This window comes from Euprymna scolopes, chromosome 19 (genome assembly GCF_053919585.1).
Source record: "Euprymna scolopes isolate OS-2025 chromosome 19, ASM5391958v1, whole genome shotgun sequence".
Lineage (NCBI taxonomy): Eukaryota > Metazoa > Mollusca > Cephalopoda > Sepiida > Sepiolidae > Euprymna > Euprymna scolopes.
In genome coordinates this window covers 30,187,781-30,214,895 of record NC_136500.1, presented here as the reverse complement: position 1 = coordinate 30,214,895, position 27,115 = coordinate 30,187,781, and positions in this window count along the sequence as shown.

Below are 27,115 nucleotides of genomic sequence, written 5' to 3'. Positions count from 1 at the left end.
AAATAAATAAAATAAAAAATTGTTATTTAAAAGAATTTGTTTTTGACTCCCATCTTTCACAATTTTCAAATAATAATAAATTCCAAAATAAAACGATCGACCTGCTGTACTCTAAAAATGATTTTTCTACATAGTCCTCTCAATCTCAATGCAACGAATTCAATAGTGTATCTCTGCTTCTGACGCATGTCCTCGACAAATGTTGGTTTCTCACAGTCTTATACCGTAAATAACTGTATCAGAAAGATAAAATTTGCAGATAATGAATGCATAAGTTCATTCAGCATATTAATTCCATTTCCAATCCTCTCTGATCCATTCGGACAGAATAGAAAATAGGAGACATTACCTTTGCAACCTTTCTCGTACATTGTATTACAAACTTCTTTATCATCGGTATATTTCGGCATGGTAAGTAAACTGCTGAAACATGCTGAACGAAGACTTCGTGATATGTTGGAGCGATGCGAATAAATAACAATGTTTAATCTTGAAATATTAGCAAAAAATGTTAAAAATAAGAAACATATTAATATAGAAGAAAACAGTCATGGTAAGTGATATTTATTGTCATTACGAAAGAAAATGCAATAAAACTCGATGCAAACATTTATTAAATGTTTAAAAATTGGAGAGATAGAAGATACAAGAAGAAACACTCATCCTATGGTTTCATGAATAATTCTTCATTTTGTTGTGAGTCAACCCAGTTCAACAGCTGATAGAAAACAATCTAGTTTAGTATATCAATATAAGTGAGGACTATTTTATGTGTGATTACACTTCTCAACACTTAACTAATTTTCTTTTATCTACAAACTTGAAAGTTGGTATATAGAGTATTCAGACATGTTGGAAACTTTTAAATCCATTTTCATCAAGAAAAAAGGCTACTTAGGGGTCAAAACTGAAAAATTAGTTCGTGGGGTTGACTTCGAATTTTTATATGCGTTAATGGTCCACAGGAAAGATTCCTCATGGTGAGAATAAGTAGATTTGTAAAAAACGTGCTAAAGATCAACTTAAGCTTGCCTACTTGTTATCGTACTTAACTGACTGTCTTTAGGTGTTAGTTTCGGTCTCAATTTGAGTATTTTGTTTTACTTACAAGAAGTTTATTATTAAGGAAAAACATAATAATCTCATGCTCGCGATTCAGTTTCTTTCATTTTTTTTTACTTTTATTTTAGAAATTTAAACTTACGTTTAATATCTACGGTACTTTTACTTATAATAAATAAGAAATGTTCATGAATTAAAATAGAGTGTTTATTTTACGACCAGGAGACTCCGGGCGATCTGCTTGTTGTTTATAATAGTAATGCTTATTTTGTACTTCTGCAGTTTATGAACCGTGTTAAATAATAAAATTATTATTCAGAAAGCTATTCTTTACATAGGAAACTGCCTTTTCTATATTCTTTTTATTTAGATATTACACTTAAATAAACACATTTATTTAAAATTCCGTTCTCACCACAAACAAGGCATAGTGCTACTTTGATATAGGGGGCTACTATCAGGGACATATGTTGCAAATATACTATGTCGGAGGTTGAGCAGCCGGATGCCTGTTCACATCAATCTTGAACTTCTACATGTCAGTACAGTTGAGAAAACAAGAACCTGGGAGGGAGTTCCAGAGTTTAGCAGCTCTGTGGAAGAAATTATTAGAGTAGAAGGCCTTTTTACATCTAGGGATTTCTACTGTGTAGGGGTGGGATTTTGTTGATTTTCGGGTTTGTCGGGAGTATTTACATCAAGGGTGTACAAGAGCCTGTAGTTCGTCGGAGCATCTACCATTAAAATACTTGAATAACAGGCAGAGGGATGCAACATTTCGTCGATGGGACAAAAATTGAAGGGTGGATGACAGTTCGGGACCTATCAGGTTGGCGACTCTCTTTGGAACCCTTCCAGGAACTAGAGACTAGTAGCAAGTGTACCAGTCCAAATGTGCCAACAATATTCCATACATGGGCGAATGGTGTTCTTGTAGATGTACAGGATAATATCAGGCGTAAGTAAATTTCTAGCACGGCAGATGGTGTAAAAATGGAATTTAACTTGGAAATCCTATCAAATAATAAGCAAGATTCGAAAACAACACAACCAATTTTTTGACATACTCTTTTTCTACATGTTTCCTCGGTTGGAGATGTTGATTTAAACAAAAGAAAAGAAGAAAAAAAATGAATCTTTCGCAATGTATTTGTATCACACTTGCCAATTACCAGCTGCTTGGATTTCCTTTTGTGAATCCATTCGGCACCTTCTGACGGTTAACGTAACCCGTTTGTATATTCCGAAAAAAGAAAAACGTCGGTTTTAGCACCGCGTGTATTGTGTATAACAAATAGTTATGTTGTATCAGAACTTTCCTTCTCCCAGATATGTTGAAGAACTATGACTTAGGAAATTAGTCTGCTCTACTACTGAAATAGAGGACAAGTATACTGATTCATACTAACCCAGGACGTGAAACCAGCATGCCGAGCCTACAACCTGCTACAGCAACCACCACACACGCAACTTTTACTATCTGTTATGTCATAGTATAAGTAGTGATTGATTAAGGTAGAAACCATTACCAGACGAATGACTCAGTAATTGTCACTGTCTGGAAAAGGATACGTCGAAGCCAATCTTTTATGTCAGCTAAATTAACCCCTTTGGCGTTAAACGATGAGAAGGTTACCAGGTGCGCCGAATAATTTAGAGTTTGCCAGTACGAACCGTCATAAGTCAATGGCAGAATGTTTAATAGTTTTGTTATTGGTCAACTCGAGAGATAAGACCGTGACTATAATAGAAGCGAAAGAACGACTTCCAGACAGCAGACATTCGGTGAAATCGTGAGAAACAAATTAATAAACGATCAAGCAGATAAATAACGCTTATTTATCTTTAAGATGATAACAATTAAATTGACGTACATGAATGAATTTTCTAACTCGTCGAAGAAGAAAATACTAAATATAACAGATGTAACTCATTTGATGTATTCAGACATAAAAACAGGAAATTTAATCTTTTATTATTTATTATTTGCGACATATATTTTTAACAATATTTCACACATACACACACACACACACACACACACACACACACACACACACACACACACACACATATATATATATATATATATATATTTGAGAAATTTTCAGGAATTAAACTAGAGTGTTTATGCGCATATTACGACCAGGCAAGATAGACCCGAAATTAACATTAAATGATGATCAACGAATGTTTTACACTCCCATATTTTTTGTCATCGAAATCAACGAAATAGTCTATTTTTCAAAGTGATTGCTTACTTGCTCTAATTGGAGACCTATTGCAGTTCACAGGAAGAAAGCTTCATGCCTCCCCGCAGTGAATTTGTCTAGAATACATTACCGCCTACATTACACCGTAGAGAGCCTATTGATGATTTTATAAAATTATGTTTTATGCATAATAGCATCAATTTAAGTTTAAAATAACGAAAAGTAAATTATCATATTTTATTTGGGCTCTAAACAGTAACATTTATTTCAAACGTGTCCCTGCCATATAAAATAATCTACTGTTTATTTTATATGCCAGATAGTTCGACTTGTGTGGTCATAAATAATACAAATACACTTGTGATGTTATGCTGTGAAAAATGTTAACTTCGATCCAAATCTCCTGTTCCTTTTTTCATTGGATTATTGCGATTTTCAGTACTTATCAAAGACATTCCGATACAAATATGTCTAAGAACACTGCAAGGCAAATGATCATTCGTGTGAAATTTAATAAAAAAATGACCCAGGCATTTTCGAGTCCGTAGGGAATAAACTCACGGCCAAACATCTACAAAGTTCTTTATATAATAGTAGGTAGATATTCTACTATGATGTAAAAGGAACTTTGCCTGTGTGTGAGAGTTTGTTCCCTATAGACTCCGTTTTATATGAAATTTCAAACAAATGCACTTTGTGTCTCTGGTACTGTTCAAAGATAGGTTTTGTATCGGAATATCTTCAAGAAATATCGATAAGCGAAAGTGGAAAAAATCCGATGGAAGAAGGAACAGACGATTTTGATTTAATAAAACCGTATTCAACCTAATATCACAATTACATTCGAGACATTTAAACATATAATCGGAAAAGCCCGAAATAAAAAAAAATAGTGGCTTGTTTGATAGTAACAGGGTCGCATTCAAAATGAATGTTTTTCTGTAGGCCACAATTGCACCATTATTTTTTACTTTTGCATGTTAAACTTTATATATAAATTATTTTTATAAAATCAATATTAGGTTATCTATAGTGCAATGTCTTGTGGACTAAATCAATGTTGAGAATCAAGTGAAGCCCAATATATATAAGGCGAATTCTAATGTATATATAAGAGGTGGATGTAGTTTGCTTGAAGCATTGTATAGTATGTAATTAAATAGAATGTGTAGAAGGCGGTACAATGAAGAGGTAACGGAAAGACACAAGCCAAAGCAGAGAAAGTTTTATTAATACAACTTACAAATGCATGTGTACATATTCATATATTTCTTATACACATTATATTTATATGTACACCGTGGGCACCTGGGAAAGTGAGACTGGCGGTATATCCGTGTTATATAATATTTCGAGAAAGATCTCTTCGTCAGACATTTGTTTGACTTTGGTTCAAACGTGGAAAAAATATTAAGATTAGCGTTGCCCGTATCGCCCATCTTTTATTTGGACGTAAAAATAATATTTTATTTCATTTATTTATTATTATAGATGTTGTTGGTTTTAGCAATATAAACAGCTTCGAGCTACTCTTATTTATTTTCTTCCCGCTACCATAACGTTTTTGATAGAGCTAAAGGCCGTTTTTGTTACTCATACATATATATATATATATATATATATATATATAATGATCATTATAAAATGTTATTAAGTGCGTAAAATACTCATGTGCATGCAGGTTTCTCGCTTAACGTTATAGCAAAGACTATAGATCACTATATGTTCTCGCAAGGATCAACACAACAGCATTTGCATATATTAAAGTTACTTTATGAACTAATATAAAAATAAAGCTATTTAAAAACATATTTGAAATTTATTTTTCTTTGCAATCTAATTTATATCCGAAACAGTATGATAGACAAAACAAGAATGCTATTTATCGTTTTCTTCCAACAATATTCAAGCGATAAAGTGAAAACTTTAAATCAGAAAATATATTACGATTTTTTTTCAATTAAATATAAAAACATTAACGATTGCATTCTGACGTTTGAATGAGTAACTATTTTTTAAAAGGCCAATCTTTTTCTAATTCGAACACACAAACGTAAATACTAGTACACACTCACACGTACATACATACATACATACATACACACATACATACATGCATACATGCATACATGCATACATACATACATACATATATACAGGGTGCGAACGATAAATTAGCAGTTTGAGATCTCTAACTTTTAACCTTGATAAAGTCATGACAGTAAAAGATTTGTGTGTGTTTATTTAACTTTTTTATTTAGTAAATACAAATACACGCATTTTATTCTATGCATCAAACTTCTGTTTACAACTTGCTAAATGCGAACCCAAAAAGCACGATAGGCCAAGGCAGATTACTCTTTATATCGCGGAATGTTCGCCTTACTCAGCTCTCCAGGGAGGCGACACTGCTATGGGGGCGAACATTAGAGATTTTCACAACATCACCCTATCATTAATAATGTTTCAATCTGGCGAGCTAGAGAGCCATATGTTTTAGGGCACAGAAGTAACAACTCTCACTCCAAGAAGCCATGCAATGTTCTTGACAGAATCGTAGATGAGCAGTTTTTTCTTGAGATCATAGTTCTTAATTCAAATCAAGAGAAATTACTCTAGAATTTTAAGATATTCTGCCATAATGAAGTGAGGGGGCATGGCTTTCACGTAGCTGGAAACAGCTCTAAACAATATGACAAAGGCAGGGCGTTTACTCTGTATGAATGGATGTATACCAAAAGGATCACTGCCGATAAATCTTGAGTTTCTTTGGTTAGAGCCTTGGTTTAAAGCAAACGTTTTCTAGTTCCCAAAAATACATGCGTGTTTCAGGTGACTAAGTAAGGAGCAGTTTTGGGTAGGAGCATCCTGTAAATTATTAACTGATTTTGAACAATTTTTATAATGTTTTTAATGCGCATATTTTTTCATTGAACTATACACGTTAAAAAAAATCATATAAATTGTTCAAAATATTTAGATTAATATCTCCTTGACTATGACTTACGATATATATCGCGATTCCATCGGACAGTTTGTGCGAGAAGTAAAAACCGTTATCTGGCAGTGGGAAAAGATTAAACATAGCATTAATAGAAAAAAAATGTCTATTTTATTTAAAGAAATATGACTAAGAATTTTTTTTTACTTCAATGTATACACACATATATATATATATATATATATATATATGTAAGTATATATATGCATATATATATATATATATATATATATATATATATATATATATATATATATGTATATGTGTATATATGCATGCAGCGTTTGAGATTTGAAAAAAAAATCCCTTGACCACCGGTCGAGAGTGACGGAAAATTTACTCGCCCCAAAATATTTTTTACTCGTCGTACTTTATATCTTTGTTTAAGTCAATAATAGTAAATAATTTTACAACAATTCAAGAAATTACCGTGTGTATAATTTAACGAGAAAATATTTGTTTAACTCTTGTAAATCAACGATTTTATTACTACAAACATTTCAGTAAATATTCAACAAAAACGTTAAAATACAACATCAGTTTCTTTATATAGCATCATTCATATTATTGTTCCATAGAAATAAGAATCATTTCTTCGGATGCTTGGCAGAACGAGGCGGTTTTTTTTCCTCGTTTAAATGTCCGGTTTACTTTTGTAAACATGAAGTGTATGTAGTTGTAGCGTCGAAGAATATTTTTCCAAATGAATTTACAAATCAGAGAGCTAAATAAAGGCGACATTTTGACTACACGCCGGATGTGTAAATTTGACCTCCTGTTGACGTTTACCGTGACCACACTTTTTTCAATACGATATTCCAATGGTCACACAGTTAGAGATGAAATAATTCACAAATGATGAGACATAGGGCATTCTAAGTCACCGCATATTGTAGGGTCGTAAAATAAATGTTTCCCGTTTCTTTATTTAAAGAAATGTTATCCGTTTCTCCCGTTTCTTTATTTAAAGAAATGTTATCGACTGGCAGGCGAGTGATTTACGACTTTTAGTCCCCCCCCAAAATTTTCAATCGACTGTGGCGACCGGTCGTTTAAAGTCTCAAAGGCTGTATATCTGCACATATTAGTATATACGTGTGTATATATATATACATACATATTAGTACATATGTGGGTATATTAGTATATATGTGTATATATATGTACATATATACATATTAGTATATATGTGTATACATATATATGTATATATACATATTAGTATATATGTATATCAATATATATATAGTCATCCACATACAGTACTGTTTCGTTGCTTCACAGCTCACAGTGCAGTTAGACAGGCAACTGCCTTAAACCAGGATCGAAACCCGATAAAATGACAGTCGATGCTTCTTAGCGTTACGCCATACGACTGATGCTGAGTGGGTAATGAATTAACGATGTTTTAACATCGTTCAAATCCCTCCGCCGCTCGATTTGTTTATACAAAGAGCGTTGCTTAATACACTAATGTATAGCATTTTCCGATTCAACCCAATATAAGGAGCATTATATATATATATATATATATATATATATATATATATATATATATATATATATATATATATATATTTATATATTTATATAAAATGGGTTTAGAAATTCCAACGAAAGAAATATGTATATTTAAGTAAGGGGGTAGTCACCAACAATGTGTATTTTTTATCATTATTTTATTATTCCGTGTCTTGGTTTTTCATTGAGAATTATGTTTAGATCATTGTAATAATGTTTGTAAATCATTGAAATCGTTTTTAACGCGTTTCAGACGTTCTATGAAGCGTCCTCGGCAGAAATTATTTTCAAATGTGTTTGAGATGTAAAAATAGCATTTTCGTAGTTCATTTGAAGTGTTTCCAAGGGGTGGAAACGTGTAAGCGTCTACTATTCATAGGAATGTTCAATTTTTATTACTCTTTTATTGGACCGTGGCGAGGCCACCGACCTCGGCTGTGGTCACCCCTGTGTTGTGTTTCTGTCTCTCTCTGCTTAAGTTTTTTTTCTTTTCCTGAAGGGTAGGGTGTGTGTGTGTGTTTTCTTTTATTGGTTTGAGAATGTGTGTACTGTTTTATAGTATTATGAGGTTATTTGCTTCCCTAGGAAGTGACTGTGATCCAAGGTTGTTACTAATGTGTATGTGTGAGGAGGGGTAGGGGTTCTTTCATTCTATTTTGATATTTATTTTTTTGGATTCTTGGATTTTAGTATTGTGATTTTTTGTTTCAGTCTTTTCGGGTATTCTTTATATTATGTTTGTTTAGATAGAGGGGTGTATTTAAAAATATGTATAGGGGATTTTTAATGTTTCTATTTATTTGTCTCCCCATGTGTGTATGGCCAGACCCAGGATCGGTTCCTAGTGTGGGGAAGATCTTGTTCCCCAGAGGGGAGGGGCCAATTGCAGGGGTGTAGGTATGGGAGGGGGATGATAGAAGGGATGATAGTTGTCTCAGTCATAAGGGATTTCTCCTCCACTGACTGAGGGGGGAGCGAGGTGTTGGAACAGATATTATACTATATGTGTTTCCTAGTGCTGTTGGTTTCATTTTAGTTAATGTACTATTGTATGTTGTGCAAAGTTTTGCTATTTTAGATATGGTTGTGCCGTCTATGTTGGAGCTAATTGGTTTGTAATAATTTTCGTTCCCTAGTGATTCTTAAATTTTTGTTTTATAGAAGTTCTTATTCATTATAACCACTGCACTACCTTTGTCTGCTTCCTTTAATACTAAGTTGTTATCCTGTCGGATTTTTTTAAGTGCTTGCTTTTGTTTTCGTGTTAGATTACTGGCGGGGCTTTCTTTTTGTTGGAGGTTGAGGTCCCAGAGCCTTTCAAAGAAAGTATTTACTTCTTTTGTGATGTTATGCTACTTGGGGAAGTATGTTGATTTGTTTTTCACTAGAGAGTCGTCTGTTGTGTTATCACTGTCATTAAGTATATCTATGAGTCTAAATTTGCGTTCAAATTCTTGAAGGTCTTTCTTTAACTCTGCTATGTTACTTTTGGGAGTTGGGCAGAATTTGAGGCCTAGGTTTAGTACTTCAATTTCGTCCTTTGTAAGTGGCTCTGTAGATAGGTTGATGAATTTGGGTTTTTGTTGTCTAGTCTGGTGTTGTCATTTCGTGAGCGATTCCTAAAAAATGATTGTGAGGGTCGTTAGTTTCGTTGATCCGGTTGGGAGGTTGGTTGTGGTGCCTGTGTGGATGTGTGGTGTTCTAGATGGGAGTTTTGGTTGAGCTTGTTGGTGGGGATGGGTGTATTGTATGAATATGTTCCAGACGTTTCATTGTGTGTGTTTGGGTCTATTGTATGGGTATGTTTGAGAGTGATGTGTGTCTCGTTTCTTACCTCTGTTTCGAAATCTCTCCAGCTGTTGAAATCGGTATGATTCGGTTTTTGGTAGGTTTGACTGGTCATGTTCGGTACTTGTTCGTTTTTTTATTTTTCTGGTAGATTTTTCATATATATATATATATATATATATATATATATATATATATATATATATATGTATATATATTCTAGTATGACACCAATTCCAGGACGTGTATATCAATAAACAAAGCGTTAAATTGACATTTTAATGTTTTATACTTTATTTCTAGTATGATTTCGCTTGGCAAGTTTTACAAATTAGTTTACAAAAAATCGACACGATGTCTCGAATAATTATTCCATAATAATGATGAACGATATCGAAACGTCTTAAGCTCTATCTATTTACACAAAGAGCATTGCATGATACGCTCGTTTGTAACTTCACTCACCAATATGCTCAAGATAGGGGATCATTTATACCCATCCACAGGTAGAGGGTGTCGCTGTATTACTGCTCTTCAGTGAGGCTATGTTGAAAGTCAGTCTCTTAGTTCACATGCGTAGATCGTAATGTTAAAATTAATTGATAATTATAATCCTTTTTGAAGGACATTTACTCTCAATAAATGTTAATGTCAGCTAAATTCTACCCGGGGTTAATGACGGTCGAAAGGTATGATCTCTTGCTAATGGAATCAGAGATAGCTTCGTGGCCGGGTTCTAATCTTTTCACCAGCTGTAATTGGTACTCCCTACACTGATGAATCCCGAAAAAATAAAGCCCCAGTGTCATTAGGTAATAAAATAATAATAGTAACAATTATATATATATATATATATATATATATATATATGATTATATATATATATATATATATATATATATATATGATTGCAACGTCTTATCAGACGAGGGCCACTCCCTCAGACTCTTAAAGACCCTGAGCCCAAAGATGACTTCCATCACCACAAGACCATTTTAATAGACAAATGGCGGAGAGAGTATCTATACACAGATGATGTTACAGAGTCTTAGCTTTGTACGACAGCTAAGTCTCTCTCTCGATTTAAAATGTTGAGATCCAGCAACAAGCAAGAGCAGACCAGCTTAATGTGGATACTGGTCTCCCGCTTTATGTTTTTTTTTAATCAGAGATGTGCTTCTACTAGAAAGGTTGCTTTCACCACGGCTTACGGGAGCTCTCTTCACACCAACACACACATACATACACACAAGCACACACGGAAAAAAGGGTTCATTTGGAAGGTCTTATTTTTAATCTTTCAGGAAGACTAGCCACCCTTCTGACCAAACAAGTCTGGTGGGGGAACCAGTTTAGTTGCCGGTGAACCGACCACGAGGCAGGTAGTACTGGGTTACATAGTACCAGTATGACCTGACGTATATATATATATATATATATATATATATAGCTCAGAGAGATAGGAGAATAGAGTAACTTTAAGTCTGTAAGAAGAGACTTATCGGGATTATATAAGGCTCAACAAATTTCATTGGAGCTTACATAGGAAACAATAACATTGGAAAACTAAGAACCAAAAGCTATATGCTGGTGAATATAGCACATTTCATTTATTTAATAAAGATATACAAACATTTAGTTGGGCTTTTATACCAAGGTATTTCGAAGCCTAATGCTTTTGATGGTGATGGAAGTCAATTGCGGTTGTCCCTGGAGATTTTAGCGAATTTAAATATAAATATAAATATTTCTAGTTTAATGGGTTAGGAGTATTTTTTTACTTATTGTATGAATTTATATGTGATTAAGTATATAGTGTGCAGATATTTTAAATTAGTCCCATTTATTAAGGGTCTTTAAATTGGAAGGAACGAGGGGGAGCCTAGGATTCATATTTTTGGTTTGAGAGTTGAGGTCCGGGGAAGAGGATAGGGGTTTAAGTTACTTTTTCTTAATATTTGGCTTTAAATTGATGAGGACAAGGTCTTGGTATAACTAGCATAAATCGCTTATTGAGGTGCGATTTAATAGGTGATGCTAAAAGTCAGAAGGTGGCAAATTGAAATTTGGCTAGAGATAATAGTTTGAAAAGATTACGAGTAAAATAGTTGTAGCGTTAATTACTACAACACGTCATTTTTATAACTACCTCTCAATGGATCATAATATCAGAGAAATGTTTCAGATGTTACTATAATATGGATGTTTTTAAGTGCCAATGTTAACAAAGTCTTGCTGAGCCGTCCCCTAAAGTTAAAGGTCTACCAATTTCAGTTATCGCAGTACATCAAGATGGTTTTCGCAGAGTCCACCTAACAAACTCAGGCAGCCCTCAAGTTGTCAGTTGGTTTTGATAAGCGATAACACGTTAATACAGAAAAAAAATCCAATTTAGTTTTCTTACTTCGACACGAGTACATTGATTTTTACACAATGAGCTTTAATATTTTAAAAAGAAATGCATATTTTAAGAGAAGTATAGTGACCATTTTGTTCTGTTGTTGTTTGATATGACGGTAATAATAATATAGGCTAGTAACTTATATTTAAAAAGTAAACTACAATAAAATGCACTGAAATAAAAACATGTATGCTATGAAAGTTTAAACAATTTAGAGAGAGCTCTTTCAATTATTCAAGGGAAATAATTTCAGCGTGGAAAAATGTTCTAAGGAAATTATATACTTTACTTATGTAGTGTAAATAATTTCCAAGAATGTAAGAATGTAAGTAATTTATGCAGTATTGCATGCAGATATATTCTTAGTGTTTTATAGTCATAGAATTACACAGTAAGCCGTCGCGCATCAAAAGATATACGGAGAATGCAAAATTCGGAACAACAAAAAGTGGGGTCGTATTACTGAAGGGAGTAACTTAATTTGAAAAAAAAACGGAAAAGAGAAGAACAGACTAAATAACACAAAACGAATTATTTAAGAAAAATATATAACCAAAAGTTAAAAAGAACACAATAAAAATAGATTAAAAAGAAATTCGCATGGGAGAGTACCTACGATATCCAAACGAAGAAAGTAAAAATAGACACGAAATGAGAAACGGTAATAAATTAAAAACTTATTAAGAAAGTAGTAAGAAATCAAAACAAAACTATTACTGGTGCTGATGCATCTATGTTATTGCGTTATATTTGAAAAAGCATTTTTGAATTAAAGTCAAATTTAGTATATTTTTTTATAACATCGTTCAATAAACGTACGGAGTGGATACAAAACACCCTTTCCTCCCTATGTTAAGAAAGGTTTTTCTAAATAATAACCTTATTATTTCAAGGCAGTTACACAGATAAATAAGTATCGGATAATCAAGGAAAGAAATTAAGAGGATAAAAAACCCAAAACAAACAAAGAATCAAGGTAAAAAATTAAAAGAAAAGAAAATGAATAAAGACTGAATAAAAAATGACCTATCTGTCATGAGTAAAATAGCTACATGTATAAAATTTGAATGATTATGAAAAAGAAAATACAACAATATAAGACAGTAAAAAATAAAAAATTTAGAATGATCAAACGAAAAAAATATCGGAAAACATTATAAAGGAAAATATGCAATTAAATATGCAATGGAAGGAAAAATGTTCGGGCTCTATTTTTCCTCAACTATGAAAATGAACTGTGTGTGTCTGTATTTCTGTGCCTGTATTTCATTGAATTTGTTCCCTATGGATTCCATAACGGTTTCACGCGAAGGTTCTTTATGTGCATAAATAGATAGGAGCAGGCGATTTTTACCAATGTTAACCCATCACACAGCTTAACATCACAAGTGCACTAGAGAAGTTTTTTTACCACACAAGTCGAAAAGCTGAATATATAAAATCAACAGTGGGTTCTTTGATCTAACAAGGGAGCGTTCGAAATAAATGTTTCTGTTTAAAACACAATTTCACAATGATACTTAACTTATTCACTTGAAACTAAAATTCAACCCATTATCACTGCACAAATAGTAATGCCATGCATATAAAATCAACGGTAGGTTCTTTGATATACGGGAGCGTTGGAAGTAAATGTTTCTCTTTAAAGCACAATCTCACAAATTTTTAATTTGAAACTTAAATTCAAGCATTAACACCGCACAACCAGTAATGCCAGCCATAAAAAAAATCAAAATAGGTTTATTGTATGACAAGAGCGCGTTCGAAATGAATATATCTGTTTAGAGCACAATTCAAGTATAATACTTGACTTTTGCATTTTAACCTTTAATGCAAGCCATTATATATATATATATATATATATATATATATATATATATATATATATATATATATATATATAAATAAATAATTTTATGAAATCAACCATAGGTTCTCTACAGTCCAATGTAGACTACAATATATTGCGAACTAAGTAACTACCAACGGCATGTGAAGCTTTGGTGCATCGCAATGAATCCGTAATTAGAGCAGACAAGCAATCGATTTGAATAAAAGTGGGCTGTTTTATCGATTTCGATGAGAATAAAAATATGAGAGTGCAAAGCATTCGTTGATCATCATTCAATCCCGGGCAACGTCGAGTCACCTGCTAGTAAGAAATAAAACTAAGAATAAAACTAAGTAAAAAGTGACGAAAAAGTGAATGAAGACTGAATGGAAAAGTAAAACGAATATGAATCAGCAAAAACTGGAAAGAGTAACTAAATCGGGAAGTAAATTTGAAATGCAAGGAAACGGAATACCTTTAAGGAAGGAAGTCGACAAAAAATATGACGATGGAGAAGAAATATGATAAAAAATGAGGACAATTTCGAGGCGAAACAGAAAGTAGGAATACTCTTTCAGTTTGAAATGATTTGAACGGCAAGGAATGATGTCTGAAAACGGCGGGAAAGATGACAGCTGACGCTTTTAAGATGTCACCTGATTCAGAACACGTCGTCCGTGTATTTCTGTCCTGTAAGTTTTTTTTTTTTTATTTCGTCTTCTTCCTTTTTCGCAGGCTTCATTTCAGAAATCAATATTCGCGCCATTTCTAACAGCTCCCGCTACCAATTGACTAAAATGTGGTTTTGGTATTTGAAATGACCCAGCCCCGCCATCGCTCTGAAGATATTTCTTTAAAAACGATATGATAAGTGTATATCGATACTAGACGACTCTCATTAGAAATTGTTTATAAAATAGAAAAGTATGCAAATATAAATAAATAAACCTATGATATATATATATATATATATATATATATATATATATATATATATATATATTATATTATATATTATATATACACATATAAGCACACATACACACCCATCTCTCTCTCTCTATATATATATATATATATATATATATGTATATATATGTATATATATATATATATATATATATATATATATATATATATATATATATATATATAAACTAGCAGGGATATCCGGTGTTGTCCGAGTCACAAATAATAAATAAAAGAAATTAATTAATTTATTTATTGCGGACTATTATCCTCATCTTTCTTAGTTGAATTCCAATTAAATAATATAGAATAAATGAAGTTCCGTTTTGACATACCTATAGTACTAACCATATTACGAAATACTTAATTATTCCACGTCGATACCCGTACCCCTATCCGAGTATAGGGACAAGTAAATTTAAAATATACTGTAACCATACTTAAAAAAACGGATAAAAACAGTAAAATGTAATCTCATTAAAAAATAGAAGTATCTGACCACAACCAGACCAGATTCTTCGCCAGATTGGATACAAAGGGGAGAAGCTATTCACATTTTGATAACTATATATCACTTTAAACGAATTTCTGAAATGCTGCATCAGTCTAGAAAGATTTATCTTTACTTTACGTTTGAACGGCTATGGTACTTTATGAGTTGTTGTCTCAGCACAGACCGTAAACTTCAGATTTTTAAATACATCCTTGAAAATAGGATAGAATCAACTTTAAAATAATAATAATAAGAAGAATAAGAATAAAACTGACATTGATTCACTTTTAACACTAACAAAATAGAAATCATTTTTCATCCAAACTTTTCTTAACAGAAAAAAGGGGCACGTGTTGGGCGCGAACCTGAGAAAGCGAACTCCGTGAGCGACTACGCTATCCATTAGGCTAATATCATCAATTTGTACTTTAAAATAAATACGATTCACGCATTCGTAGATAGTAATTGTTAAGAAAGCGTTGAGTCCTGACGAAATGATAAAACTTGCTAAATTATTTTCGTTTTAATTTAATTATTTTTACTATGTAATAATTGACATCAATTAAAAGATCTTTACTTGGTTTCAACGTTAATATTTTCCTTTAAAATGACGACCTCTTAAAGTTTTCAGGTATGTTGAAAAATGAATATCGTATTTAAATTTTCCGCAAATAAGTAGTTTTCCTGAAATTAACCAATGTATTACCTTATATTAAAAACGATGGCCATTGTTGTACGCGCCAACGAGCACATATTCGTTTTGCGCAAAAATATGCGCACTTGAGCGTACAGCAATTTTGTAAAAGTCATTTTAAAGGAAAATATTAAGGTGGAAACCAAGTAAAAAAAATACCAAATCAACTGAATTAAGTCGGCTCACTGCAAGAAATTCGGGAAAAGTATCAAGCAGTTACGATATTTAAAACAAAAACATATTTATGATTTACGCTACCCTCGCTTGATTTCAACCGCCTATAAAATATTCGAAATAAGAAAATCATATTTTGTTTAAATTTAATTAACTGCCGATAAAAATACAAGTAAATAATGCAATGCACAAAAGAAAAATATTTAAAAATCTGAAAACACTATCAATAATTCCCCCACCCTTTATCTTTGTCTAAACCTAAACGTAGATTCCATGAACAAAGCTTCTTTCTTAGAACTGCACGCCTGTGGAATTTTCTTCCGTTTTCCTGATTTCTAGCTGACAACAATATGGTTGTATTCAAGTTCAATGTAAACAAGTTCTTGGTGAGCTGTTCCATTTAAGTTAACAAATTTACCGAATTTCCATTACTAACGGTTACTATATTGTCTGATTGACTACTGTACACCCTATACCCTTATCCTCGAGTGGTATCTGGCCTTGATAAATGGTTGTGTCTATGTAAAAAAAAAGGCAAAAAAGAAAACAAAACGTTCACCGTGATACGGGTACGAATCTCAAAATTAATAGTGACGAGCTAACTCTCTAACACAATCGGCTACGGCGATCTTCATATATATATATACACACACACACACACACACACATATATATATATATATATATATATATATATATACGATGTTAGACAAAATAATTGCATCTCAATGCAGTAACACAAACATATATGAAATAAAAGAAATGACATGTGGTGCTCGTATATCTAATATAAGTATATATGATTTAAAGTATTATATACTTGATTGATTAAATAAAACTGAAATAAATAAATATTTAAACAAAATATACTCCTCTTCGAACATAGTCAATGTTTCCAATAATGTTTAGTTTAAAGTCCGTAAACGTGAAGGAAAGTCATAGTATATTTAAACTAATCTTAAATAATTCAAAATGTATGTAGCACGAGCACGGGTACTTGGCGTTGCCTGTAACAAGAATGTAACATGTTTATATTAAAACATTTGTATTTCTGCCTCTTGTTGTTCCCCTCTCTCCTGTCTCACCCTTCTTTTTCATCTCTCCCCAAAGATTATTCCTCTCTAAACACAAACACACATAGATATACTTTTATAGATTATTCAAGGAATTAGTCGGTGTAAGGAAATTTAATGCTTTAAAAATATAAAATTTAGTACATTTTAGTTAGTACATAAAACATATGAAAAGCAAACCTCCTTGACGAAATCTGCCTAAGTTTAGGATAAAAAAAAAATGGATATTTTTTAATAAATTTTAGATATTATTTCTCCGTAATGAAACCGATCAAAAATACTTAGTTTTAAGCATGTACAGTTTTAGCTGGACGTGCAAAAAATACACACATACACATATATGACTGCTCTTTATATAATAGATGAATTAATGTGTAACAATACAACATATATAGTATAGAAATAAACAAACATAACTTAATTTTTAACATCTATTACATTTTCTTACACGATCGGTTACTTCTTTAAAACATTTAATCAAACTCATACCGTTAGTTTTCTCTACACACGAACGGTCGCGGTTCTCGCAAATTCTTTATGACATAGGACAGTCAATTGTCAATTGCCTCTGAAAGCAAAAGCCAGCCACAGCAACAACAACAACAACAACAACAACGACAACAAAAAGACGCAAATTTCATCTCTATTTTAAATTAAGCCCATTTTTATTTGTTGATTCGATTCTTACTCACGGAAGGAAAGAGAAAAATGCTGAACTCTAAATTGTGACGAGCGCTTCATGTATTCAGGAACCTGACGTTATTTCTTAGCGCCTTGAACATCTCTTTAATACACGTACTACGTTCGCTCTCTTACTCTCTTAGACTACTATAGTGACGTCATATCTGCTAAATAACATGTTTTACCTTTTGCTCTTTTTCACCCAATACAAAGCATATGACCATTTGATCGTAAATGGACTATTATGTGGGATAATGTCTAACGGGAAACTGTAGGGAATTGTTTTTCACATTACATTTAAGATTCTTTATGCCAGTAGAATCAGATAAGCAAGAAACAGGGAGAGAATTCCAAAGTCTTGCAGTCGGAGGAGATATCTTTAAGGGTAAAAGATTTTCCAGCATCTAAGTATCTTACACTAAAGATTTTGCAGCTAATCAGGTTTGTTCGGAGTAACTATCCCGAGAGCGAACAAATGCCGTGAGTTCACCGGAGCAAATTCCTTTAATATATTTGTAAAAAAAACACAGGGGTGCAACATTGCCACGGTGGGGAAAACTATACAGTTGACCGATGGTGGGGAACCTATTAGATTGGAGATTTTATCGAACCCTGCGTAAGAGGGAGAAACTAGCGGTAGAAGCACCAACCTAGATGTAGCAACACTACTCCATGCATAGGCGAATGGTAGCTTTTGAAAGATATAGGATACTCTCAGGTGTGGATAATTTCTAGCACAGTAGAGTGACCCCATCTGCGTTGCAGCAGCCTTGGCAATGTCATCAATGTACCTATTTACTATGCCTCCCCACGGGACAGAGTTAGACACCAGGGTCGTTTTTTAACGTGGAGAAAAGGTACAAAAATAAAAATTCTCTCAGTCGTGAAGGATTTCTCATCCACCGAAAGAGAACAAGAAATAGAAGTGCAGCATCTGAAGAACAGATGCTTAGTTCCAACTCATATTGCTTGCGATGTAAAGCTAAGGAGTTTGAACGATGAGTTCTCAGGCAGGGTGCTATTTGTCATGTCAATCGGTGCTTGAGTATTTTTTTTTGCAATTGTTAAATGAAAGAAGCTTAGTCTAATTATTAATATATGTTCAACACAATAAGTCAATATTCACATTAAGTCAGCATTTTTATATATACTGATACGTTGACTCTCACATCTCTTTTTATCCCAATTTGACTTACCTAAGATTATAAAGTGTCTCTTTTTAAGTAAACCAGAGACAAAGAAAGAACGGATTCTGGTGTCGATTTATTCTTGGCTTTCACCAACGCGTTACTAGCTAAGCTGACATCTTTGGTACCAACCCTGTCTACCATGTGTTGCCTTTCAAGGATTCGAATTTCCAGATGATAAAGCTCAGATGATATAACATCTACTCTGCCATCAGCAAATGTCAACTCCAAAAATAGGGAACCAATATAGTGATCAGGTTCAATATATGGAGTCAACATAGTAGAGAAACCTAGTTAGACTATGAATCTAGTGATATAAAATATCCAAGAATAGTTTCGCTGTAAATCCCTTCCACATCCCTGATAGAATGTCTAGTCTAAATTATGTTGCAAATAATTATAGCAAATAATAGTTTGACATACACATGAATGTTTATAAGTATAATACACTGTTTATTATATGTCCCGCTTTGCTGTTACATAAAGCTCTTAAATATTTTACAATTTTAACGGTAATATATATATATATATATATATATATATATATATATATATAAAGTATGTATGATGAAGCTAAAACAAATACGAATAAACTAAATCCGAAAAGGCTTACAAATAAAATGCTTGTTTATTATTGAGAGACCAAGAAAACATGACTTATACTTGTTGTCAGTATTATGTAACAATGTATTTATTTCTATCAATATTTCAATTAAAACACAAGATATTGGTTAAACAATATATTTTATATTAATCTAAGTAAAATAAATTGTTGTAAGAAAGTGATTTAGATTGATAGAATAACATTTTGTATTGATCTTTGTAGTAATACTAGAATTGCAGACGAAAATGAAAGGAATATTCACCTCGTTAAACAAGCAAAAATCAACATCGTGAAAATAAAACATTTTCTGTGTAAAGCTTTTGATTAATATGAGAAACAGTGTAATAGATCTACAATACGATAAAATAAAACACATTAAAGTTGGAGCTGAATAAATTATAAAAGGCTTGGTCATTTTACTTATCTCTATCTTTATGACGCTGATAAGTTAGGTTACGTAGTGACTAATTCTATTAAATTGGGATAGAAGGCTGTTTAAGGAGGCTCGGAGAGCTGAAACAATAGCACATACACTGAACGCTATTACTACCAGAAAAAAAAGTGCTGCTTGTTTTAAAAGGAAACTTAAATACATCTAGTAAATAAGTCAGTTTTCAGCTGCATTGGAGAACTAAGATCACTTCTCAATGTCCAGAAAAAATAAAATGACATATTTTATGCTACTCTGCAAATTGTGCTTTTAAAAGGAGCTATTAAGACACTGATCAACACATCATTCAACTTAGTAATAATAATAATAATAATAATAATAATAATAATAATAATAATAATAATAATAATAATAATAATGATAACAATAATAACAATAATAATAATAATAATAATAATGCAATGTTAAGTCCGTTATTTATTGTATTTTGTCGCGTGTTAAAATATAATTTTTTTACGGCTAGAAAGCGCACATCTCATGAAAACTGAAAACAATTACTAAAATGTGAAAAGAAAAGACATAGAATAAATATCATCAGAATGCTCTCTGCTTTTTTTCTTCCCAACTTCATTCAACACCTTAGTTAATTAAGATGTCACCTTCTCGATAATGAAGTCGTCTGTCGGCAAAATGAATCGAACAGTCGAGAACCGTTAAAACGCATCTCTAAAAGCGCTATCAGTAAATGTCAGCGTTTATCTGTTGTTCTTGTGTTTTCATTTTATCCGCCCTAAGCCAATAAGGTACAAAACGTAAAAAAATATCGTGTGAGAGAGAGGGAGGGGGAAAAAGAAAAAAAAAACGCTGATAGAATTTTTGGGTCTTATAAACGAGACATGTGTTTGATATCATTTGAATATTAAAAATTATATGATAACTAGCTGGAGTGCGCCAGATCGTGCCGGCAGTAAAATTCGCTTAATGTATTTAATTCATGATTGTTTCGTATTTTCTATTAAAGAACCAATTCTCTATTAAATAGAATATTGTATTTAATATATAGTACTATTCTCTATTAAATAGAATATTGTATTTAATATATAGTACTATTCTCTATTAAATAGAATATTGTATTTAATATATAGTACTATTCACTATTAAATAGAATATTGTATTTAATATATAGTACTATTCTCTATTAAATAGAATATTGTATTTAATATATAGTACTATTCTCTATTAAATAGAATATTGTATTTAATATATAGTACTATTCTTTATTAAATAGAATATTGTATTTAATATATAGTATTATTCTCTATTAAATAGAATATTGTATTTAATATATAGTACTATTCTCTATTAAATAGAATATTGTATTTAATATATAGTACTATTCACTATTAAATAGAATATTGTATTTAATATATAGTACTATTCTCTATTAAATAGAATATTGTATTTAATATATAGTACTATTCTCTATTAAATAGAATATTGTATTTAATATATAGTACTATTCTCTATTAAATAGAATATTGTATTTAATATATAGTACTATTCTTTATTAAATAGAATATTGTATTTAATATATAGTATTATTCTCTATTAAATAGAATATTGTATTTAATATATAGTACTATTCACTATTAAATAGAATATTGTATTTAATATATAGTACTATTCTCTATTAAATAGAATATTGTATTTAATATATAGTACTATTCTCTATTAAATAGAATATTGTATTTAATATATAGTACTATTCTTTATTAAATAGAATATTGTATTTAATATATAGTACTATTCTCTATTAAATAGAATATTGTATTTAATATATAGTACTATTCTCTATTCAATAGAATATTGTATTTAATATATAGTACTATTCTCTATTAAATAGAATATTGTATTTAATATATAGTACTATTCTCTATTAAATAGAATATTGTATTTAATATATAGTACTATTCTCTATTAAATAGAATATTGTATTTAATATATATTACAGGTTTGAAACGTTTAAAAAATGAATTAGGTGCCATAAGCTAGAATGAAAAGCTACCGTTTTTGCTAACCAATAAAATTTTATTACTGTTAGCTTTTATTACATAGGCATTATAACTTATCAAGGTCCAGAGACGACTCGAGGATAAGGGTTAAAGAGTGTACAGTAGTCAATTGGACAATATAGTAATTGTCAGTAATGGAAATTCAGTAAATTTGTTAACTTAAGGGGAACGGTTTATTAAGAGCTTGTTTACATTGGAGTTGAAGACAACCATATTGTAGTCAGCTGGAAAGCAGGAAAACGGAATACAGTTCCACAGGCGTGCCGTTCTAAGAAAGAAGCTTTGCTCATAGAGTCTACGTTAAGGTTAAGGCACAGATGAAGAGTGGGGGAATTATTGATAGTGTTTTCTGCTAGACGAGTATTTCTTTTGAAAGTTTGGGGAGGAGGGACAATAGATTGAAGCTCATTCGAGCACTTGCCATTGATATAACGATAAAGCAAAGACAAACTCGTTACATCTCTTCTGTGATAAAGAGGTTGCAGCAAAGAAAAAAGGACAACTGCTATGAGGCTACGAAGTCTATTTTGAACTCTATCAAGCTAGGATAAGTCCTTTCAAGCAGCTCCTGCTCAGATGTGGCAGGAGTACTCCATCCTTGGACGAACTTGGCTCTTATATAGATAGAGAATTGCATCAGCAGTGAGATATCTACTGGATCGAGAGAAGGATCCCATTTTTCCAGCGGCTTTGGCAACAGATTTGATGTACGTGTTCCATTTCAGATCAGGAGTAAAGGTCAAGCCCAGAAGCTCGTAAAATCATGACGCCTCCCCAACACGAGAGTCGTTTATTTCAATTGATGCCAGATGGGGATCAGAGCGTTGATGATGTAAAGACAGAAGCTTAGTTTTAGATGCATTAAAAGTAACCAGCCATTCCTTTCCCCCATTGTATTACGTGCTCAAGATCAGAGGAGAGAGAATCGGAAAGAACTTGATTGTTTACGGTCTTAGATATGCTACAATATATGGTAGTGTCACCAGCATAAATGTCTACGAATGATGTAAGGATGTGATCTGGAAGATCATTAATGTAAATCAGGAAGAGAGTTGGGCCCAGAATGGAACCATGCGGGACTCCAACATTAATACTGTGAGCTTCTGATTTCTGCCCATCAACTACTACACTTATGAAGCTATCAGAGAGAAATAATTTAATAATTAAGAAGACATTTCCAGCTATACCATAACTGGAGATATTGTGAAGTAAACCTTTATGCCATACCCTATCAAAGCTTTTGGTATGTCAAGAGCAATTGCTCTAGAAAGGTTGCCTCCATCGAGAGATTCGCTAATCCTATGAAAACTGTAAGCACATCTGCTGTAGATCTAGCAGAACGGAAACCATATTGTGTGTCACTAAGAAGGTTATTTCTGCTGATATGGTTGATTACTTCTCTATTTAACACAGATTCCAGCAACTTACTCATAACACACAGGAGACTGGGAATTAACGATCACCTGAATTCTTAAATACAGGGCAATCTGATGAGATTTTCCAGGGTGATGGGAAATAATTCTTTTTAAGACAACGTTTAAACAGTTTTGTAAGTATAGGCGCGAGTTCTGGTTGAAGGTTTTTGAGTACTATAATTGGAATACCATCAGGGCTAGTTGCTTTCCTGGAATCAAGGTTTTTGATTAGCTTGGCAGTATTACGTACATATATTTGTGTATCACATAGCGTGTTTCTGATGCAAGAGGAAATATTGGGGGTTGGCGGCCTTGATCGCAAAGAGTAGAATTAGCTGCAAAATGCTTGGCAAAGAGCTTGGCTTTGTTTGATACTGACGAGATTACCTCAGGTCCATTTATGATGGTTGGATAGAGCACACGTTTCTGTGCAGGATTCTGTTTGCTATTTGCCAAAATTGGTGGGAACCAAGCCGCTGCTCAGCCTACTTTGGACTTGACGAACTTAGCATACAACTCTCTTGCGTTCTGTATAACATTTTTAGAATGGTTGCTGGCAGTCCTGTACGCAGCTTTAGTCTCAGTACATCTATTACGTGTGAAGCAAAAAAAAGTTATTTCTGTGCGCCATGGCAGCAGCACATTTTGGGGAGAACCACGGCTGGCTGTTAGATTTTAACTGAAACTTTTTCGAGGGTAGGAAACGGTCAATACCTACAATTGACAATTTGTCAGGTCTGATACTATAGAGGACACATACTTTTCAAACATGGAATGCAGAGATAGATCTGATATAAATGTACGAAAGCTACCCCAGTTTGCCATAGAGTATCGATATATAATACGATGGAGAGGTACGTCTAAAGACTTTTTACATTTCATTTTTATCTTAATTGATACAGGAGAGTGGTTGGAAGATCCAAGTGGAGACAGAACGGAAACTGAACATAGTTCAGGGCAAGTTGTGATAAAAAGCTCTAGGAGACTTGCATACTGACCGTCAGAGTCGGGCAAACGGGTGGGTTCGTGAACAATCTGAGTGAGGTCATAAGCAATGGAGAAATCGTGACAAAACTCCCCTCATCATCGGTCTTGTTTGAGTGGGTTAACCATTAAACATACGTGAATGTTAGGATAAGCAGATAGGGCATGGTCAATTTTCTCAGATATACTTTTTAAGATAGTAACCTCGCTGTTGTGGGGGCGATAGAGAGTAAATATAAACGCAGCAGTGTGGGCAAGTGCAACCGAAAAGCACATATAGGGTAAGTTAGAATCTTTTTCTGGAGAGTTCCCTCCCTCATGGAAAGCCAAATTTAATATAGGCACATATTCCATGCCCATGGCGATCTTGAGGGTCAGATTTGGAAAAGTTAGAATATCCTTTAATTACGAACTCATCTAGGGAATTAGTCTGTCCAATGCCAGTTTCGATTAGGAATAATAGGTCTGGCTTAGTATCCTGTAATTGGGTTTTAACCTCTGGAAGGTTAGAATGTAGATCCCTGATGTTGAAGAAAGAGACATGGTAGTGGGGGTCTACGTTGGAAGTTTATGATCCGGGTTTAATCGTGTATTATTTCTAGAAACTGTTCATGATGAAGTTTTGGGATTTGTAGACTAGTTCGACAGACTTACTTAGAGCAGGAGAGAGAGAGAGAGAGGGAAACTAAGAGAGAAATAGAAATGAAGAAATATTTTTTGTAGCACATGATAAGGTAAAGCCGTCACAATTACCCACTAATATGGCATCGAGAGGCTCCAGCAGGAACTACTGCATGGTCCAGCATCCATTCATCAAATGGCAATACAGCAGCCCCAATATTTTGTCACTTGCTGAAAGGACAGCCTCCTTAGTGGTTAATCCAAGATTCGGGCCCCTGACTATCATGCGGATAACGTCAGCCCAGATAAAACGTTTACCTCCAGTACCCTTACTAGTTACATGGATATAAGGATATACATAGAAACAGAAAATTTCCGACATCTCTGGCGGCTGTTCGCGCAAAAACTGCCAATCTTGAATGCAGCTTTTTCTTCTCCCTTTGGCAGAAACATCACTCATTAGAAAATGAGGACTTAGGGACAAATAAAGAGAAGCGGGAGTAACGGGAGCTGCCGATAACGCATCCACAATGCATTCTGTACTTTCCATTAAAAATGAATAAAAAATTTAAAAAAATATTAAGTACTGTACTTAATAAAAGTCTAACTGACGTGGTTAAGGGAAAGTACACAAATAGATTCCCCTCTCCCTAACTGAAAATAAATGGAATTATCGTAACTATTTCTGCTGTGGAAAGAAAAATCAACTTGCTAGATATCAGGGCATCTGTGGACGAGAAGAGCTATTATTAAATAAAACAAATCAAGCAAATTAAAAATTGAAATAAATTGTAAATATTAACATGTGCAGTTAAAAATTACATTGAATAGTACAGCATACTTATCTGCCAAAGTGTTCCGTCTGTTCTGCAAATTATTAAAGATGCATCACTTTAAATACGTTCGGCGTTCTAAACATTTAAAAAATAAACCGTCAGAACGTGATTCTTGTTCCAAGATTTTTATTAGCTACGATTAGTTTATACACGCGCGAACTAATAGACATGTTGGTAAATTAAAATGTTTACATTTCAACGACTTTTGTACATGTTATTCATCTATCATGAATGTTACTCATTATAAAACATCATTTGTGTATGATTAAAATTTCCTCTTAATTTTTGTGCTATGTGACCAGTATTTTAAGAGTCTATCAGTTAAATATTTACACGACCGCAGGCACATCTAAATACGTGTACTCTTTCATTTATATTGATAAGCAAAGGCAAAGCATATGTTATCTATTACATGTTTTATTTTGTTTGATTACCGTCGAAAAAATGAATTTAGTAAACATAAAAGCACGCCTTCTTCTATTACTATAAGGACGTAGAGCAAATGGCCGCTTATTCTTTTAATTTTCCCAGTATTTTGTCCAAAGATGCTGAATCCTACCGGATGTAATTCATTCATCCGCCATGTCATAGATTCTAACCGAAAGAAATTTTAGATTATTAACGTCTTTTAAAGTGCAATTGTTTCAATCTCTCTTACACTTGGTTCACCGAGTATATTTGTCTGCGATTTTTTAAATTATTTATATAAGCCTGATTGTTCCTATAATTACTGGAATGATCGAAGTCTTTCTGTGATTCGAGTTTCTTGGTATTTCGTTATCTTTTCCCTCTCAACTCTGTTTAACCCAGCATCACTGATGACACATTAAATTCTTCAAGTTTTTTTTATTTCTTTCTCTTTTTCGTCCAATGTCACTATGTCAGGTTTAATGGTTCTGTTTTCTAGGTACATAGCTGTAGAGATTGCATAATCTAAGCATGCTATTCATTATGAATACTAAGAGTTTGACAATATTTGCTTACGTATAATTTCTATGTAGCGCTAATGTTAAATACACGCCAGACAGAGAGGCTGATCGCCTATTTCTTACGGACAATTTTATTAGACCATACATATAATTCAATACACCACTGGACGCTGAC